A 22,350-nucleotide genomic window follows, 5' to 3' on the forward strand; every position below is an offset into this window, starting at 1 on the left:
GAGAGGAAGAAATGAGATGCAAGTTAGTGTGTGTAAAAGTGAGGAAGCAAAATGAGGATACTAGTAGATAAGTCACAAAAAAAAAAAATTGAACACCCCTTTCTCCTCATGGGTGCCGACGGTTAGGCTCATCAAAAGGGGAGGAGGGATTAGTCCACAAGTCCATTGCATGTTAAAGGTTCAAAAGTTGGTTATTAGATGTATTTGCATGGGAAGGATGAGTAAGTAAATGGTAACTAGATTCCTTAAGTGTTTAATCCATTTAGTTAAGTTTGAAAGTAATACTTGCATGTGTGTTGGGCTAGTTAATCCATTTAGTTAAGTAGAGTGGGCTAACAAGTCCATTAAAGAAGTAGGGTGGGCTCTCTAGTCCACTAACCACTAATAAAAGCCCAAGTTCCATTCATTAACAAATTAATCCAATTAAAGCTCAAGTAATTAACTAGTATCCATAGTTAATTAAAAATGATTAATAAAACTTAATCATGAATGTAAATAATATCTTAAATATTATTCGTGAAAAGTTCATGTGTCACAAAGACGTTTCGGGCATTTTAAAGTTGTAACACCCTAGGCAAATCCCACATCGCCCACGAACATGAGTGATCATGGGATTATAAGGTAATACTCACGCTTAAATGACACAACGCGTTTTGGGATCACAGGCTGAGTAGAAATGCGAGTACGTTGTGGTTAAGCGTGCTCGGGCGAGAGCACTACCAGGATGGGTGACCTTCTGGGAAAGTGTTTCTCGTGTGTGGTCGCCAAGAAAAAGCCGTGCGCCTGCGGGCAAAGCGGACAATATTGTGGTCATGTTAAGCTGGGGTATTACAGAATGGTATCAGAGCCACTCATGTGCCGTTGGGGGTGGTGGGGTAAACCTCATCGAGGACGATGAGTCTCTAAGGGGGGGTGAATGTAACACCCTAGGCAAATCCCACATCGCCCACGAACATGAGTGATCATGGGATTATAAGGTAATACTCACGCTTAAATGACACAACGCGTTTTGGGATCACAGGCTGAGTAGAAATGCGAGTACGTTGTGGTTAAGCGTGCTCGGGCTAGAGCACTACCAGGATGGGTGACCTCCTGGGAAAGTGCTTCTCGTGTGTGGTCGCCAAGAAAAAGCCGTGCGCCTGCGGGCAAAGCGGACAATATTGTGGTCATGTTAAGCTGGGGTATTACAAAAGTCATGTATGATCAATCATGGTAACAAGTAAATGTATAACAATACATTCATTTAATCACAAGTATTAATAATAATTATTATTAATTAAACGTTGAAAAATCCAGGGTCGTTACATATAATTTACTTTAAATTTATTTTTCTTGTTGTTTAATCAAGTAGAAAAAGTTAAAAAAAAAAAAAAATCTTGTTTGACACCTAACGAGTCCTTGGAACGATATCCCGGTTTTTACCCTCGCTATACTACTATACGATAGGTATACTTGCCTATTGTATTTTAATATAAATTTAAGTAATTTCCCGTAGTAATTAGTGTAAAAATAATAACAGTTTCATATACCCTATAGAACACATCACTGGGACAAATGTAAGTCGTTGGCAGGATATTCATACAACAATAACTATCATGAGAGCATTAACGCTACACCATTTGAATCACTTTATGGAAGGAATTGTAGATCTCCTGTCATTTGGAACGAAGTAGGACACGCAAATTACTGGTTCGGAAATTATTCATGAGGCTACGGAGAAAATCGTTCAGATTAAGGAAAGACTGAAAACGGCCAAAAGTTGTCAAAAGAGCTACACCAACATTAGAAGGAAACCTGTGACAAAGTTATGCTAAAGTTATCTAATTGGAAAGGTGTGATACATTTTTGGGAAGAAAGTAAATCTAAGTCCTAGGTACGTATGACCATTCGAACTAATCGAAAGGATTGAACCAGTGGCTTATCGGTTAAAGCTACCATAAGAACTCAGTGGAATTCATGATACTTTTCACATGTCAAATTTGAAGAAGTGTTTAGTTGAAAAAGTTCTTGTAATCCCTCTTGATGAGATACACATTGGCAATTAACTCCATTTCATTGAAGAGACTGTAGAGATTATGGACCGCGAGGTCAAACAACTTAAACAAAGTACCATTCCTATTATGAAGGTTTGATGGAACGCGCATAGAGGATCCGAGAACGTGAAGACTAAATGAGACAAAAGCATCTTCATATGTATTCAGACGCAACGCCAACGGAAGGCATTATCTAAAATTTCAGAACAAAATTTTCTATAACGGGTAGGTACCATAATGACCTCGATTTTTCAGTTACAATTTAATCATTCTGTATATTAATTTCCGGCATTATTTGCATTAAATGTAATTGTGCATTTATATAATTCTTTATTTGTTTATGAATTTCTATGTCTGGAGCTTTTATAACTTAGGTAATGTCAAAAACCGCGAACTATGAATTCATCAAAACGTTACCGTACAAATGTACAAGATTTCGTGTCAAATTGTAAAAAAATTAAATAAATAAATTATTGCTTGGCCACCAAGACAATGGGTCGATCGGACTAGGTATGGGGAGGGTGTCTTTGTGTAACTCTTCTGTTTAGATGGAACTAGGTTTAGGCATTTGATCATAACACAAACCCTAACAAAAATTAGAGTCGTGGTTTATCTCTCCTTCTCTCATTTTTCATTAACCACCATACCACACCAAATCATCATCAATTTCTCATCTTCAAGAAAGAATCTCATAGGAAATAGTTTACTCGTATGCGTGTAATCGTCTTTTGGTCATTCTTTTTCGATTCTCCATCTAAGATTGTAACTAAAAACTGAATCTTTATTTTTATTTTATGATTTTATCACTTTAATATGTCACAGTCATGATAAGGGTCGAGTATAATCATTATACACGTATTGATTTGCTGGTTAGTTTTATCGTTGTGTTCGATGTTAAAAATTCAGATTCGATCTGCTAGTTTGGGACAGTAAACTAATTTTTTTTTGGATAGTTTGATATTTGAAATTTAAAGGTCGAGTAGTTAAATTTTCTTGTAGGATTCGTAATTATTCGATGAGCGGTTAATTAGTTATGATGAATCAAGTTAGTTTTCTTGTGGTGAAAGAAAATCAGACCTACCTGTCTTTAGAGAGCAGTTGCGACTAGACAGTTTAGAGTTAGGACTTGAAATTATTATATGTTATAAAGGATTTTAATTTTCTAAATTCTCTAATTGGATTGATAAATTTTCGATAAAAAATCATTTAGTTATGAATTTTTAAAGTCATTGTTTCAGTTTTGGAAGGCAACTGAGTAAAACGATATTAACTTAAAATGTCGGATAAATTTGATAGCAAGGCCGGACTTTTCGAATATCTCTTTTGATAAACTACTGGATTGTAAAGCTTGGCAAGTTTTTGTGTATTTTGAGTGAGTTATGTGTTGAGTCCCCTTCATAATTAAGGATTAGATTATGATAAAACATGATTATGAACGTTAATTGTTATGTGCAGGTCATCATAAGTTTACTTAAATATTTCTATTTATAGGAACAACAATGTATGTTGTGTCTGAGTAGGTTGGTGTGTTTTCTTAACTATCAGCAGAAAGTAGTTAAGATTCAAAGGTTCTTCACAACCAGCATAAGATGTATGTTGAACCAGCAGAAGACTTATAGAATAACCGGCATGAAAAGAACCAGCATCAGGCTGGAGAAACACACAACACTTAGACAATTTATGCTCCATTACAAGCATAATCGTTTCATGTGTTTTCTACATCAAAGAGTACTATTCAACTGACACGAAGACTAAGTTGAAGAGAAAAGGACACGTGTCAGCGGCTGACAAGTGACCTTACAAGACAACTAAGGAATGCATAAGGTTATCCCATGCGCAGTTCATGATTAACACTTTGTCAACACCTAGGGAACCCAACATTTCATTTGTTTATTCAAATAAAATGTCCAACTATTTGGGGTGTTCCTGCAACTAGTTATCGAAGATGAAAGAGAGTCACGTGCTCTCTCACACAGTTGTCAGTTGAAGTACAAACATCCTTTGTACCAACAGACAATAGATGATTTACACGGTTATTAGGATCTCTATAAATAGATGAATTCCACTACTGTAATATTCAATGGTGTGGGTATTGAATCTAAACCTTGTATAAGCTTAATACGTTCGAAAGCTATCTAGGTGTAATTTGTATCAACTTGTTGTCTGTTCTGCCAAAGGATAACCGTGATTTTTTGAGATTATTTCATAAAAAGAATAACGTTAAAAATTACATTGACTCTGATTTAATTAATTGTGAATTACATGCATAACTGTTATACCCTTTTAATTAACAAAAAGAGTTGTATTCAAACCCCCCCCCCCAACCCACCCCCCCCCCCCCACACCACCTCCAAACTTCCTGTTGTTAATGGGGACCACATTATGTGTAATTAAAGTAAGGTGTCCCGAGCAAAAATAAATTGAACATTGTTTTCAAAATACAACTTTAACTCACATCGTCCTACTCGAACTAGAATCTATAAGTGTCGTGATTGTGATATAACTCTATCAGTACATTATACTTGGTATTGTATGAACACTAAACGACCATTTCGACTCTAGGTCGAGTACATCGGTCACACGTTTACACGGTTATTGTGTAACTTTAACTACGCACCCTAAGGTGAGTTTATAGTCCCACTTTTAAAGTGTTTATACTTACGGGATGAGAATACACGTTGTTTAATGTTTTACATTATGGACATAAGTACTTAAACTTACTTATATGCATGAGTTGTAATCCACGAAGTCGGCTTAATTACGTTCATTATTAGATAGTAAGGGCGAATCATATAGATAGATCTATCAAGTTTGACATCCTACCAAAACAATACCAGGTGATTATTACTTCGTAACAATACACTTGTATTGGTGTACACATTATTAAGGTACTAGTTGTATATTTCTACATGCATATGTTAAGTTCCGTAATGTAGGTGCTCATGGTACAAAAAACTTTTTGAACTGTTATATTTGAACTAAATCTTGTGGTCCATTACTTATACGTTCACATGAACTTAAACCTATGAACTCATCAACCTTTGTGTTGACACTTTAGCATGTTTATTCTCGGATTCTTAAGTTTTGCTTCTGCATGTGCACTAGAGGCCAAGTATGGTCCACACATTTAGAAATTTATCATGAACATTTTTATTACGCGTTCATTACTACGTCTTGATACAATTTCATTTTGAATTGTAGTACTGTTGACATGTTGGATATTTTGGATATTCAAACTTCTTTTTGAAAGATTGCACTTTTGATAAAACGTCTCATATAGAGGACACTGACCAGTATTTAGACCTTTGTTAATATGCTACTCATAACAGTTTTGACGTGGGTGTTGTAGTCGCCACCACTGAAAATGATTAGGAACTTTCTTATCATCTTTTTTTCTCATACTCGTCCGCAAAACTACAATTTTATCATTTAAATTTTACTTTTTTGTTTTTTATTAATCTTTTCAAATTAAAGAAGAAATCATCTTTATCATTTTCTTGATCTCTTTGTTCTAGATTCTCACATTCTTTATTTATTTCCGAAAAGAAGTAATAAGATTAAATGTATCTGAAGATCAACAAATATAAACGATACAAAAGAAAATCTAAACCTAGCCAAGGAAGCAGCATGATTACAACCAAACCAATGATCCCACCAACAGGATTGAACACACTTGACTAGGAAAGTAAAACAAGCCAAGAAAGCCAACATTGGATGGCCTAAGTACAATTGCACTAAAAATTAGAAAATAAACAGTGACGGCGGTTAGAGAATGCTGGCCGCAACGACAACAACAAACAACAAACCGTTCCCGACAAATAAATGAAACATCGAGAGAACACTCAGGTCCGTTGAGTCGCCGGTAATCATAGAACATAGCAAAACCAGCAGCTACGAAGAAAGACAAGTTGGCATCAAATGATCCCGACAACACAAAAAATGGTCCCACTCCCATATCGGAAATCAAATCTCCTACATCTGTTCTCTCTTTTTCTTCAAAGATTAATTCATCTATCTCTTTATTTCCCAAATCTCGTACCCTTTTCATTTTATTCTTCTTTGTCCTCTACATTAAAAGAAAAATCACACCACTGTCACTTTAATTGATGACAAATGTAACTTATTCTCGTATATTTATTTCTCATAATGGACTCTACACAAGAGCATTTTCAGACATGTGCAGAGTGTGCGGTTGCATAGAACTCGAAACTTTACAGTGGCCTAGATTTTGGTATAACCATATATAATAATATAGAGTAATTAATATACTTTTAATAAATTATCTTACAGAAATCGTTATTGGGAAATTTTATTACACTATATTACTAGTGTATTATTACATTAATAACTATGTCGTTTAATGATTGTTGAGCACACAAGGTAGGCCGACAAGTTGGTTTATTAAAAACATTACCCGTTTGTTTTTTTTCTTATTAAGTCCTGAATCTGAACGGATATATGATATCAGTGAGGAATAAGTGATGAATAAATAATTAATGTTTGTTTTATGTGCTGAAAAATTGTCTGAATAATTTAAAACTACTAAACTAACCATACATGTGAGCAGTTATAAGAGCAAATATTAAAAAGTAAGAACTTAAATGAAAATTCACATTTAATTCAGTTTTTTCATTAAGACGCGTCTTATTTAATAAGTTAAAAACAAACACCACTTTATGACCTTTTAAATTAAGTTTCATAACATTAAGTCAAAAACAAACATGGCCTATATTACATTAGTTATGTCCACCGAGAATTGTTAGTTCAATGATATGTTTTATTTTCAATGATTTATGTGCCTTAGAATTAAATTTTCTAGGTGATTTTGTTCAACTTCGTATACAAGAATTCTAACAAATAATGAGAGGTGTCATCTTAGGGTTAGTCATTTCACAAATCAGATCAGATACTTTAACCTAAAAAATAAGTAACATTTACAAGATTCATTTATTTATGTTTTAAACAAGACTTTTTGAATCAATAAGACGACATTGCTTTACAAACATACTACCTTCGTCCCAAATCTATTATCATGTTTTGACTTTTGAGGTCTTTTTCTTTAAACTTTGACTTTAAATATTTTTATTTGCATTATATATTATTCGATGAGATTTATATCAATAGATTGATTATTAAATATAGTTTGTAATGATATACTGTAATATTCATCATGTATTATGTAAATACATACAAAATAATTTAGGGTCAAAGTTGAAAAGAAAAGACCTCTAAAGTCAAAAGAGAACAATAGTTAGTATTGTCCTTCAACTTTGTACTAAACAGCGTAAGTGACCTTAAACTTTCTTTTTGACTTCGTTGACCTCGAACTATTACAGTAATATTTAATGGATGACCCTATCACTAACAATCGTTAGTATTTCTACGTTAACTCAACACTTTTCAAAGCATGTGAGAGAGTATTTTAATCTTTTCAAATTCTCTCTACTTTGTCTTCTATCTTCTTTCCCGTGTCCATTTCATCTTCAGTCATCATTTTTATCAAAATCAAAATCATCGTCTTTATCAAAACCTTCACAACCCAAGTCACTTACAATCATCATCTTTATCAAATCATAAATCTACAACGATTTAAGTTGAACACCTTAGCCAAAGCTGATTTAGGTCGGCCATTACACAACCCGTACACATACCCACCTCAAACTATTTCAGTTGGCACGAACTCAACGCTTCCTAAAAAAAACATAAGGAAGCTAGATGCTACGCCATACATGCATATCATAGTCTCAGCCGTATGTGTAGTGAATTATGTACTTGTTGCCAATTTTTGTGTCTCATGGTGGATATACATTTACAGTAAACAGGTGAACATGTTATACATTGTAACGTTCCTATCTAGGAAAGAAACATACTAATTACATTAAACTATTAATTCAAATCAAACCAAAGCTTGATTCGGCTCAGATTTCAGAAGATTTGGAACCAAAGATGTGGTGTTATGTTCACATACATTCCTTCAACATACACAAATTGAAAACTTTAGCCAAAGCCGTTGACCTCCATGGCTCCATGATTCTTCAACTCGTCAGAACGACAACCATGACGAGCAAGCACGATTCTTCAACAGACAATTATGATCCGAAAAGCAAACAATCCATCGACACTGACCACCACTATTCTTCGAACAACCACCACCACGAGCAGTAGATCAACTAGTCGAACCCTAACGGCGACAAACAAATGTTATCAGTTTACATGTATCGAAATTGAAAAAGGGATTCACACATCTTGAAATAAAACAAATATGGATCTTGAAAGAAAATCATATCCATATATCGATTGTAACCACCACTTTCTTGGCCTCTGAAATCACCACCGCCACCATTATTAAAACTCACCACCGCTACCATCACCACAGCTCACCACCGTTACAACCACCATCGAAGTTTGTAGAGCCACCATCAAAGTTTATACTGTCACCATCGAAGTTTCTCTATCTCTACACATTACAAAGCGTAAAGATAAATCCAATGTGTCAGTCTAACACACACACCCCGTCTTTTAGTCCACGTGTCACTTTGTTTACCTTCACTGGCTTTCTTTATTCATGGCAACACACTGCCACCTGGACAAGTACAAACTGTTATTCTAAAAAAAAAAAAAACACTTCACCATCCAGTAGCCGCCAAATTCCTCTGTCTTCTCTTTCTCTCATTCTGCCTCAAGAAACCAAACACCCATTAACGTTATCAACGTCCGTTTTTTCTAATGTTAATCGAATCAACAATTCTTCAACATTATACGATTAATCTACACATTTTTACAATTCGATCGATATATCTATCGTAGAAAAGTGTTAATTTCAATTTCAATACGGTTTTGGGGAACCTTTACGCATCGGACTACTTGAATGTGGTGTTTAAGAACCCTAGGTTATTATTCATCCATTTGGTCGAATTTTCTGCTCCTGATTTCAAGAGTTTCCCTACGTCGGCGCCTTATAGCGATTCTACAAAATTTTGAGACGCTAATTTTGCCCTAATTTCAATTTCAGGTATATCATTCAAATTTAGCCCTAAATTGACGTTCTTATGTAGTTTAGACGCATCATTCATAGTCATGGGATTGACAAACGTTATAGATGATGGCATAATCGCTCGATTCAAACTGTTATGAAGACGATTGAATAAAGGTATGTCAATATCTGGTTCCCCGTTGAAGACGATGATGTAGTTATTCTTAGTGTCTTTTTTCTTTTTTTATTTACATCGATTGGGATAATTTTTTTTCTTGACATTTTATTACTGAATTTCATGATTCTACTAACAAAACTGACATTTTTCATGTTTATGTTGTGGAATTCAGATATGTATTTTCCTGAATTTATGGAACTCGAGTAAATTTTTTTCGATTTTGTGGAATTCTATTGATTATTTTGGGGTCAGAATATAGTTATATGTATCTAAAACATATACATCATTTCAGGGCATGAACAATGGAACGTCATCAATAGTGAAATGGTTATATGACAATCCATTACTTTCTGATGTGAAGGTAAAATTGAGATGCCTGCTGATTGAATTAAGGGGGGTGTTGATAAAAAAAACTAGGAACCCAGGTACATATTGTATTTTGAAACTTACATACGATAATTGGGTTTTAGTGTTTGGACAAAGAAATTTTGTATCTTATATATAATCAGATGAGCTATCACTATACAACAACGTTTATAGACCATCTGTTTTAATGAAGGCTTTACGTGTTTATAAATTTGGTTTTATAAAGTTGTTTATGAATGTTTTTATATTATTTTTTGATGCATTTTTTATTGCACATGTCATGTTTTTATGCAGTTTTTGACTACATAATACTATTGTTGATATATGGTTACATTTGCATGTTCGATGATCTTAGACGAAAAGTCACAAGATGACAAAACCCTAGATGCAACCAGGTGAATGTTATGAACGTGTCTCAAACCTTCCATAAAATAAGTATATTACAATGCAACTATATTGTCGTAGTCTCGAAAGGTGGTAAAATGGATCATCTGGATGGGTGCGTAATGGGTCAAAATGGATACTTTCCAATGAATGTTGGGCAAAAACGTTTTTAACAAGCTTTCAAATACAATTAGCATTTACCTAACATTTTACATTTTACAAGTTCAAGTCATGGTGAGACATTGTGGAACTTGTCATTAGTGGTGACTTACTTAAGGTAAAGTGACATTTTTCTCCTTTGACCTTTAATCTCAAATTCTTTTCTGATTGAACACTAGATGGAGAATATAATGAACATGATCATAATGGAAAATGAGGAGCTCAAGCTTGGGCTTTGTGATCTTGTGGCTACAACAAGATCGAAAAATATAATCAGGTTGTGATTATGCTATGAACCTTCACCAAAGCAGGTGCTTAATTCGTGAATATTTAATTCAGGAGGTAATTTCTACACTTATTTAGGTTCATTATTCACTTTGAGATTTTATTTTGGTAAGATTAAGTAATCCGTCTCATAAAGATGACAATTATACAATTTAAACCGATTATAACGTCTCACTTAATTAAACTGATTATATAATTATCCATCTCATAAGGAATTGAGATAGTATCTTACTTGTGCATTTTTGCTGATCCAACTTCTATTGTTGTTGACATGGCAATTTGGGCGGGTTAGATCACCTACACATATTCGAATAGGTCACAAACACAATAATGAGTAATATTTTATTTAATATCTACAAAATTACATGGATTTAAATTAGAGGATTTTTGAAATTTTGAGATTGAATTCAATAAAGAATGATCAAAGTCAGACTAAATTCGTATTCTTGAAAAGCTCCATGTAACTTTGTAGATAACTCTAAATTAACTTCAATTTTTAGTGTTCGTTGTTTGTCTCTTACTGTACAACCAAATAAAAAAAACACCCTCATCTCATAAGTAGATAAGGGGCTGTTACAGGGTTAATTGTGTCTTGCATTTGATTGAACAACAATTGTGATAAAAATGTAAGTTATGCTATAAATAACCGATTGAAGGATTTCTTGCACTACAAGTTCATTATATATATATATATATATATGTTCAGTCGGTTAGCTATGTGGAGTTAACTATTGTCACGATAAAAGCGTTTATCACCGTGACCTCAAACTAGAAAATGTTCTTGTAGATTTGAAAAGAAGAAATAAGTTATCCGATTTTGGCCTTAGTCCGCTGCCTTAACATTTGAGGGTATGAAAACCAAATGGTCTGTAAATCAAAGGGTATGCTGCTTAGAAATCAAGATAGTAACAGGCACTACTATGTTTATGATGTTTTATGATGACACGCTATTGATGATCGAAACGTTGCAGTTCGTTATCAAAATGTGTGTTGAATTTAAATTTGGGAGCTTTTTTTAAGAAGGACTTTAAGAACGAGGTTAGTCTTCGTTTGATATACTCTTGAACCTTTATCACTTTATGTAGTTATATGATACACTCAAACACGACTAAAAATTACAAGCTTTGATTGTGTACTGTTATACAATATAAACATTATAAGCCAGTTTATGATGGTAATTCATTCTTTGCTTCATTGTCATGTATGATTGTAGATTATGTCAGCCGATAACAACATTCTCTGATAAGAATGTAAGAACAAGGTAATGTCTTTCTTTATTAGTATTTGGTTTCCCACAGTTCATGGAGGTAAGCTTCCTCTTCTGATTGTTATATTATTGTTATTATGTTTGTGATTGTTTATTCATATGGTAGCAAGTTAGCAACTATTCCTCCACAGCTTATGCAATTAGCTATTGTGAGTCATTACTTGATAAAGACCTTTTATTTTTCGATTTTTTATTCGACATTATTCAGTTTATGGTCTGTAAGACTATATGATGGTTCTATCCATTTGGATATATGGATAGAGATGTTTGCATTATTGGTATTTGGTTTTGTATTATTTGATTTTTCGGATTGAATACCTCATAAAAATCGTGCAAGACACGGGCTCTATACGCACGGGCTCTTAAACATGTCAGATTTAGTAAGCCTTAATCGTTGTTATTTGTGTAACACAATATTTCAGTTATGCAACTTTTGGTGATGTTCTTACATTTTTATTTGCTATTGTTGCTAATGTGTTGTGTTTTGCTAATGTCGGTATTAATAGCCTTAATATATGTGTTTTGAGTAAAACAAAAAAACTTAACCATATACGTTCCCAATTTGTTTGATTAAGACCAGCCGTGCAACGCACGGGCTCTTAAAGGCTAGTTTTTTTATATGAAATCCATTTTTTGATGAAACAAGATCTTGAACTTTGTTTAATTTTTAAAGAAACTCATTTACATATGTACTGTTAATACTTGCAACCAAAAGGAAGCTTTGATGACTATTAAAAAAGTTAATGTTCTAGTTATTTAAGTGTTTAATTGATTCAATATTTTAGTGTTAATACTTGACTGTCACTTAGAGCCTAAATTAAATTAATGTAGATTTAAAATCAATTGAAATTTGATTCTACCATTTTCATGGCGTCTCATACTTTTTTTTAACCTACTTATTAGCCGGAGGTCCATTCGAAAGCAATTTCTCTATCCATAGAATATTGAGAGAGATGAATTTTTTACTCTTGGGATGTTTCACTCTGGGTGAAGAATGGACTTCTCTTTATTCTATGATAGGAGAAGAATTGTCTACATCTTAACTCTCACATACCGCACTTATGTGAGACTGGTGAATTGCTGTGAGTAGGTAAGGATTCTGTTTAGAATGCATATGTTCTACCTTAACTTATTTTTACTGTCATGTTGTTCATTGTTGTCTCACAGGGTATGAGTGGGATCTTTGGGGGAAGAATAAGACTCGAGAAGACTATTCAAGCAATGTTATGGCTCAGTTGGCCGAAATTTGTAAGCTACCCGAAACTCTCCGATCTTCCCTTTTTGTTGTGATAACAAGCATTAATGAATCATTATACTTTGATGAATCGTTATACTTTGTTACTTTTGGACATCTCATGTTAAGCTTGACCCAACCATCTAATTACTTTATATTGTAACTTCAATTGTACTCAGAACATTTTCATAGCCATTGTAGGAGTGTATTGAATAAGTTTGAATACGTACACAAACAACATTGTCATAATAATTGGAGTACGTTCACAGTGTTGTTATAGTAAGTTGTAGTTCTAAAAGAAGTGCTAAAGCATGTGTTGTGCTGCTTGAAGTAACTTTTGATGTTGTGATCATTAAAAAGATTTAATAATAAAATATCTTTTTTATTTTAGTCATTCTTTTATATTTATTTATGAAATATGATAATAGGATAATAAGATATATGATATAAGATCAATGATTTTTCAATAAGCCCGTGATTTTACGGGTCTTAAAACTATTAATTAGAGAATATACGATCAATTGAGGGACGATCTCGTCAAGCACATCTAACATCGTCCACTAAATTTTCGCACTATGAGCAGGGCCGGGCCTGAGTATTGTAATGTCCGGTGCAAAACGGTCAAATAATGCTTCTTTTCAATCTTATGAAGGTTATAAAGGTGTTTCAAACCTAATAAACTACCGTCATTTTTTACTCATATAATGTAAAAAATTGTTAAATTAATACTCCGTAGCATATAGTATTACTCTATCCATCTCTATATACATGTGTATTTCAAATTTTGTTTTCTTCAAAATAGACAATCAACTTTACATTTTTACTCTTATATATATACTTTTACTTCGAAGTTTATATTACTAGAAGTGACATTACCTCTTGTTCTCTTAGAAGAATATTTTTTTATAATTTACTTAAAGTTACACCAATAGAACATATGTTTTGGAACAAAGTAAGTATGTAGTTATTTACTTAAGAGGGTATATAAACAGTAACACTACGAGTATAAAACATTTAATGAAGTTTATAAAAATTATACTAATTGAATGTATAAAATAAAACTATTTAATGTATTATTAATGATGTATGAAATAAATTGAATATGATTTTTTTCCTTAATCAATAAAAGTTTTAAAACCAAGTTTAATACTCTATTTTAAAATCAGACGGTACATATTTTTTATTCTGCCGCCTACTTTTTTTATCAAAATTTACACGAATTATAGGTCAATGGTTTGTAAAATACGTTGTAAAAAATGTATCATATTTTGAAGCTAAAACTAACGTGTATGAAAAAAGAACAAAACCTACAATGATGAACCTGACGCAAGGGTGAATCTACTTATAAGCCCATGGGGTCACGGGACTCCACTAGTTTGAAAATTTTTAGTAGACATTACACTTTAAATTGTATATGACACCACTAAATTTAACCGGATGACTTCATATATTTTTCAAATTTATAGTTTTTCTTTTAAATTGTATATCATATCACTAAATTTAACTACTCGGACCCGATATATTTTTTGAATTTTGAAGGTAAACTACCACTAAAATAATATTTACATCTAATTTCTACTGAAAAGAATTTTGAGACCCCATTGACTCGTAATCTTAAAATCGCCACTGACCTCATGCAGTGGCGATTCTAGGATCATAACTCAATGGGTCCCGAAATTTTTTTCAGTAACAATTATATTAGATTGCTATTTTAGTGATAGTTTACCTTAAAAAAAATTTATAAATTCGAAAAATATATAGGGTCCGAGTAGTATAATTTAGTGGTGTATTATACAATTCAAAGGAAAAACTACATATTTAAAAAATATATGGGGTCATACATTTAAATTTAATGGTGTCCTATACAATTTACCGAGTATATTGTACTACAAAATTTCAAACTAGCGGTGTCCCGTGACCCCACGTGTTATAACATAGAATCGCCTCTGACCTCACGTGTAGTGACCCGAACTTTTCCATGTTTATATATATTAAATGAAATTGTTATTTACATGATTAAGTGTTTTCAACATGTTAAGCAATCAAACTTGTTAAGACTTGATTAATTGAAATAGGTTTCATATAGACAATTGACCACCCAAGTTGACCGGTGATTCACGAACGTTAAAACTTGTAAAAACTATATGATGACATATATATATGATTATATATATAGTTAACATGATATTATAATAAGTAAGTATCTCATTAGGTATTTTAACAATATGATGACATATATATATGATATATATATAGTTAACATGATATTATGATAATTAGTATCTCATTAGGTATCTCATTAAGTATTATGATTATATATATAGTTAAAAATTGAGTTTATTGAATTAAGAAACTCGAAACGATATATATAACGATTATCGTTATAACAACGTCTTACTAAATACATATGAATCATATTAAGATAATGATACACTATGTTTAATCATGATAAATGATAAGTAAACATGTCATTAAGTGTATTAACAATGAACTACATATGTAAAAACAAGACTACTAACTTAATGATTTCGAAACGAGACATATATATAACGATTATCGTTGTAACAACATTTAACTGTATATATATCCTACTAAAATATATTAATATATCATAATATCATGATAATGTAATAATTTAACATCTCTTTAGATATAATAAACAATGGGTTAACAACATTTAACAAGATCGTTAACCTAAAGGTTTCAAAACAACATTTACATGTAACGACTAACGATGATTTAACGACTCAATTAAAATGTATATACATGTAGTGTTTTAATATGTATTCATACACTTTTGAAAGACTTCAAGACACTTATCAAAATACTTATACTTAACAAAAATGCTTACAATTACATCCTCGTTCAGTTTCATCAACAATTCTACTCGTATGCACCCGTATTCGTACTCGTAAAATACACAGCTTTTAGATGTATGTACTATTGGTATATACACTTCAATGATCAGCTCTTAGCAGCCCATGTGAGTCACCTAACACATGTGAGAACCATCATTTGGCAAATAGCATGAAATATCTCATAAAATTACAAAAAATATTAGTAATCATTCATGACTTATTTACAAGTAAACAAAATTACACATCCTTTATATCTAATCCATATACCAACGACCAAAAACACCTACAAACACTTTCATTCTTCAATTTTCTTCATCTAATTGATCTCTCTCAAGTTCTATCTTCAAGTTCTAAGTGTTCTTCATAAATTATATAAGTTCTAGTTTCATAAAATCAAGAATACTTCCAAGTTTGCTAGCTTACTTCCAATCTTGTAAAGTGATCATTCAACCTCAAGAAATCTTTCTTATTTACAGTAAGATATCTTTCTAATACAAGGTAATACTCATATTCAAACTTTGATTCAATTTCTATAACTATAACAATCTTATTTCGGGTGGAAATCTTACTTGAACTTATTTTCGTGTCATGATTCTGCTTCAAGAACTTTCAAGCCATCCAAGGATCCTTTGAAGCTAGATCTATTTTTCTCATTTCCAGTAGGTTTATCTACAAAACATGCGGTAGTAATGATGTTCATAACATCATTCAATTCATATATATAAAACTACCTTATTCGAAGGTTTAAACTTGAAATCACTAGAACATAGTTTAGTTAATTCTAAACTTGTTCGCAAACAAAAGTTAATCCTTCTAACTTGACTTTTAAAATCAATTAAAAACATGTTCTATATATATATGATATACTAACTTAATGATTTAAACCCTGAAAATACGAAAAACACCGTAAAACCGGACATACGCCGTCGTAGTAACACCGCGGGCTGTTTTGGGGTTGATAATTAAAAACTATGATAAACTTTGATTTAAAAGTTGTTATTCTGGGAAAATGATTTTCTTTATGAACATGAAACTATATCCAAAAATCATGGTTAAACTCAAAGTGGTAGTATGTTTTTCAAAATGGTCATCAAGACGTCGTTCTTTCGACTGAAATGACTACCTCTTACAAAAATGAATTGTAACTTATATTTCCGACTATAAACCTATAATTTTTCTATTTAGATTCATAAAATAGAGTTCAATATGAAACCATATCAATTTGATTCACTCAAAACGGATTTAAAACGAAGAAGTTATGGGTAAAACAAGATTGGATATTTTTTGATTGTTATAGCTACGGGAAATATTGTAACAATTCTATACAAATCATATCCTAGCTAACTTATATTGTATTATACATATATTCTAATATATTATGTAATCTTGGGATACCATAGACATGTATGCAAATGTTTTGACATATCATATCGACCCATGTATATATATTATTTGGAACAACCATATACACTCTATATGCAGTAATGTTGGAGTTAGCTATACATGGTTGAGGTTGATTCCAAAAATATATATACTTTGAATTGTGATCTAGCCTGAGACGTGTATACACTGGATCGTGGATTGATTCAAGATAATATATATCAATTTATTTCTGTACATCTAACTATGGACAACTAGTTGTAGGTTACTAACGAGGACAGCTGACTTAATAAATTTAAAACATCAAAATGTATTAAAAGTGTTGTAAATATATTTTGAACATACTTTGATATATATGTACATATTTGTTATAGGTTCGTGAATCGACCAGTGGCCAAGTCTTACTTCCCGACGAAGTAAAAATCTGTGAAAGTGAGTTATAGTCATACTTTTAAAATCTAATATTTTGAGATGAGAATACATGCTGTTTTATAAATGTTTTACGAAATAGACACAAGTAATTGAAACTACATTATATGGGTGAATGATCGAAGCCGAATATGCCCCTTTTGCTTGGTAACCTAAGAATTAGTAAACCGATCTACTAAATGACGCGAATCCTAAAGATAGATCTATTGAGCCTAACGAACCCCATCCAAAGTACCGGATGCTTTAGTACTTCGAATTCGTTTTTATCATGTCCGAAGGATTTCCTGGAATGATAGGGGATATTCTTATATGCATCTTGTTAATGTCGATTACCAGGTGTTCACCATATGAATGAATTTTAACTCTATGTATGAGATGTATATTGAAATATGAAATCTTGTGGTCTATTATTATTATGATTTGATAATATATAGGTTAAACCTATAACTCACCAACATTTTTGTTGACGTTTTAAGCATGTTTGTTCTCAGGTGATTATTAAGAGCTTCCGTTGTTGCATACTAAAATAAGGACAAGATTTGGAGTCCATGCTTGTATGATATTATGTAAAAACTGCATTCAAGAAACTTATTTTTGATGTAATATATTCTTATTGTAAACCATTATGTAATGGTCGTGTGTAAACGGCATATTTTAGATTATCATTACTTGATAATCTACGTAATGCTTTTTAAACCTTTATCGATAAAATAAAGGTTATGGCTGTTTTAAAAATGAATGCAGTCTTTGAAAAACGTCTCATATAGAGGTCAAAACCTCGACGAAATCAATTAATATGGAACGTTTATAATCAATATGAACGGGACATTTCATCACGTGTACATTACTATGAACAGTTAACTAAATATCCATAAAATTATTTTTCTCCCACTTCAACTTTTTTACCTACTTCTATTTCTTCTTCCTTTTCTTTTTCCTCATGTATTTGTCTTAAAAAAAAATAATAATAATAAAAAGCTCAAACCCTCAATTTGATGCACAGTGCGGTCGCACTTGTGGTCACCCCCCAGATCTGGCCCTGACTATGAGTGACTATGTGTAGTTATGTTCTCGCGATGGTAGCCTATTGGTTGGGGGACATGCAGCATACTGCGGTGGTCATGAGTTCAATCCCTGTCTCATGTCCCTTTAAGCATGGGTTATACTATTTTCCTCTCACATGTTGGCCGTAGGACTGGTCAGTGTGAGGCCGCCAGAGGGTCGATTTACCCTTTTTTATGTGTACTTTTATAATATTAGGAAATATTATTTTATGAAAATAAGAAAATTTCAAGATCATATCAGATCACTCTCAAGATGCTAGTAAATCTCGTTATATGCGTTATTCACTGATTGATACTTTAAAACATATATTTGGGCTCAAAATGGGTCTTACTCCAAAGCTTTTTCTCAAAGCCCATCAATCATAGCTTTTTAAACACAAATTTAAACCCTAACTTCACCTCTATATAAATATAAATACTTCGTTTTACACAACCTCATCTCAAATCCAAAATTAGGGTTTACAATTCGGTTCTTCCGCCTCATATTTTTACAACACATATAGATGTGTATAGATCTCTGTTTAAATTTATATATAGATATAGATAGATATGGAATATAGATATATGTTTCAATTTCGATTTGTATCTTTGTAGTGCTTCGCTATCTGGTCAGCACGAATATAATCAGTTTCTGTCTGACTCGTTCCCTTGAAGCAATATAAAGCGTGCTGTTTGTTCTAACTTTACTCTTCAATTGATTTTATTTTAGTTGGAGAACACTTGGGCAGCTACATATATATTTTATTTAATATTTTACGATATGTGAATTTAAATTGACGTTGATGAGCCAATACAGACCTGTAATGATTTGCGAATATGATCGCAATTATTATGAACATCTAAGGGACTGAGTCAATTTTAATTTTCGATTTTTGATGTTAACAATTGTGGCTTTATGAAGTTTAATTTGAATTTGCTAAAGTTAATTATAATTAGCGTTTGGTAAGTTTGGTTAATTAGAGCCTACAACAAAATGTTTCCCTCGCTATCCAGTAATAACTTTCAATGTTTTATTTGGACGTTGGGAAACAACATTATTAAGATTATTGATTATTTTACTCAGGTGAAATTCATTTCATTGTTTTAAGGATGAACTGTGAGTTAATATCAATTTATGTAAGCTTAAGAGAATGTCAATTCAAAGTAGTATCGAGAAAAATGTTCTTTTGTGATTAGCATAAAAATACAAGTTATTCATTAACTTGTAAAAATAAAATTACTTCATTAACCTGGATAACAATTAATTTATTTTAAAGATTGAAATCTAATCTTAAATGACCTGGTTTGATCAAATAATGTTGGTTGTGAGTTGCATAATGTTTGCTCAATTTCGAATAGTAATTGTCATTTACATTTTGTTCGTGTCCATAAAATCTTGAATTGAATTTGTAGGTAATTTATGTTGAAAATTGTTTCATGTTATGTGTGTATAGTTTAAATGTTTTGTCTAATCTTGGTGACGGCTCAATATCTGATTACAAAAAATTTGGTTGCTTTTTTTTTTTTTCTTTCCGAAAAACATATTATTATAAATAAATAAAAAGAAGATCCGATGATCTAGTGCGTTACATGAAGTGTTACAGATACAAATATCGTATCTGTTTGAAAGTAAATCTAATGTTCAACATGAACTTGATTGAATAAAACTATAACATTGATGAAACAACCATTAGCTGATAAAGAGAAGCTACTGCTTTCGTGAGACGTAACTGCCATCTACACCGCCGAATCCCAAAAAAAGTCCTCACTTGAACTGAGGTACCTCATCCCCAAACCCGTTAATCTGTAATCCATCCACTTGCCGGGCAACCCAAGAACACCCGCGTCGTCCGCATCAATCAGAAGACCAGAACAAAATTCCCGTTAGCTAGCACATCCAAGCAACTAAAGAACGGATATAATAACCTCCATATGTGTGATAAAATTTAAATTAATTGACCATGGGGGCATTCTTTCAAATTTTGAATTGCTTTACCCGAGAAAGTAGAACTTTCATTTTGTAGACGTGGTTAAAGTGAAGAGGAAAGAATGGAGAAATTTGGCATTCGAACATTTTTGTCAAAGATTGTTTAGGTGAAATATGTGATTTGTGATAGAAAGGATTTGTGTCTTTTAGGTAAGTATAAATATGATATGAATTGTGGATAAAAAAAAGACTGATTTTGACAATCAAGTACCCCCTAAGTAATTTTTTTTTTTGAAAAGCAAGGATTATTATTAATCACGAAAAAAAAATAACAACGTACAAAAATTACAACGTACAAAAATTACATCATAAGAATTAGGTTGCGAAGTGAGCAACCATATAAGAAAAACTAGCTCGAAAGATATATGAGAGGGTTGTTTAACCAAGTAAACCAGTCAAATTTTTTTCCTCTATTACGAACTGAAATCCATTCGAATGATTTGACCTGGATTTCATTAAGAGTAACCGCTACACTCCACGCATTTCCGCGAAACACTCGATTATTACGGTTCTTCCAAATGTAGTACGCACTTATCCACTCGATAGCTTGCCAAATTTTCTTCCCGAAAGGAGACATAGAGACACCGGAGTTTCCTCTAAGAATCTCATTGAAACTAAGATTCGAAAACGAACCCAACCCCCACCAACTATTGTTTCGGCTCCAAATATCTTAAGCAAACGAACAAAATAACAAGGTATGATCTGTTGTTTCAATATCGTCGTCACAAAGGGGGCATCGAACACTATGCAGGTCAACACCCCTTTTATCTAATTCAATCCTGACCGGTAATCTTTTCTTCATCAAACGCCACACAAAAACTTCTACTTTTTTAGGCACTAAGTTGTTACGCAAAGTACTTGATAAGTTGCTTCCAATAGATAAAAGCTTTTCATCACACAGACCCGATAATTTTTTGACGGAGAAGGTGTAACGACCCGACAAAATCGTCATTGACGACGCCGTTAACTTAGGTCCCGTTACGTGGTCGTAGTCCCTAAATGAGACGCGTTTGACCAAAATTATGTCGCATTCATTTGAAAAGTACAAGACTTACAAAGTTTAGTTTACCAACGGATGAACAACAAGTTTAAGTTTACAACAGTATAAAGTATAAATGAAATAACTTGCAACATAATTAGTTTAAAATCACAGTTGCTATAAATAGCGTAAGTATGTATGTATGTTTGACTCCAAGCAAGTAATCAGAGTGTATGTATGTATGCTTGACCCCAAGCAAGTATGAGTTTACGCGGAAGCATGTATCAAATAGCCATTCATGAACCTGAGAAACATATAGAAAACTGTCAACGAAAAACGTTGGTGAAATCATAGGTGTTTGTAAACGTTGTTTTTGAACCACAAGATTTTGTATTTCCATAACGTTGATTATCTAAATCGTTTGCATTCCAAAAGTGTGTTCGCGAGCAACCAATTATCAAGACTTTTTTGCACCCTGTTGCGTAGTGTTAGAACATACACTAACCCGAAAATATATTTCATTCGCTAACGGTAGCGAACCGTCCGAATGAGGCTCGTCAAGCCCATGTGATCACATAATATAAGTTCTCGCTTACACCCTGCAAGTGTAACTAATGATAATTGAATTGAGGCTTTTTGTTCTAACTCGCTGTGGAATGTTTGTTTTCGTACTTGTGTTCAAAGTATAAAGTATGTAGTATAAAACTGTATATGTTTCTCATCCCATGATTTAAAAGTATAAAAGTTGTTGAAAGATGGGACTATTATCTCACTTCGGGTGCACGAGTATAAATG

The 22,350-nt window shown here is 32.5% G+C and overlaps 2 long non-coding RNA genes and 2 other non-coding genes across 5 annotated transcripts; all 4 read left to right on the plus strand.

Annotated features, from left to right (window-relative positions):
* The first annotated feature begins 8,682 nt into the window (after positions 1–8,682).
* On the plus strand, positions 8,683–10,065 carry LOC139841673 (uncharacterized). The gene is made up of 3 exons (XR_011757419.1): positions 8,683–9,045; positions 9,477–9,609; positions 9,845–10,065. It is a non-coding gene; the product is annotated as an uncharacterized lncRNA (long non-coding RNA).
* A 92-nt stretch (positions 10,066–10,157) lies between these two features.
* LOC139841672 (uncharacterized) lies at positions 10,158–13,103 on the plus strand. 2 transcript variants are annotated; one of them, XR_011757417.1, is made up of 3 exons: positions 10,158–10,435; positions 11,166–12,735; positions 12,813–13,103. It is a non-coding gene; the product is annotated as an uncharacterized lncRNA (long non-coding RNA). The 2 variants fall into 2 exon arrangements; XR_011757418.1 differs by having other exon boundaries at positions 11,166–11,416; positions 11,592–13,103.
* A 6,279-nt stretch (positions 13,104–19,382) lies between these two features.
* On the plus strand, positions 19,383–19,467 carry LOC139846340 (small nucleolar RNA SNORD25). The gene has a single exon (XR_011759054.1). It is a non-coding gene; the product is annotated as a small nucleolar RNA SNORD25 (small nucleolar RNA).
* Positions 19,468–19,497: 30 nt separating this feature from the next.
* LOC139846304 (small nucleolar RNA snoR136) lies at positions 19,498–19,647 on the plus strand. Its single transcript, XR_011759028.1, has one exon. It is a non-coding gene; the product is annotated as a small nucleolar RNA snoR136 (small nucleolar RNA).
* Positions 19,648–22,350: the final 2,703 nt, after the last annotated feature.

This window comes from Rutidosis leptorrhynchoides, chromosome 4 (genome assembly GCF_046630445.1).
Source record: "Rutidosis leptorrhynchoides isolate AG116_Rl617_1_P2 chromosome 4, CSIRO_AGI_Rlap_v1, whole genome shotgun sequence".
Lineage (NCBI taxonomy): Eukaryota > Viridiplantae > Streptophyta > Magnoliopsida > Asterales > Asteraceae > Rutidosis > Rutidosis leptorrhynchoides.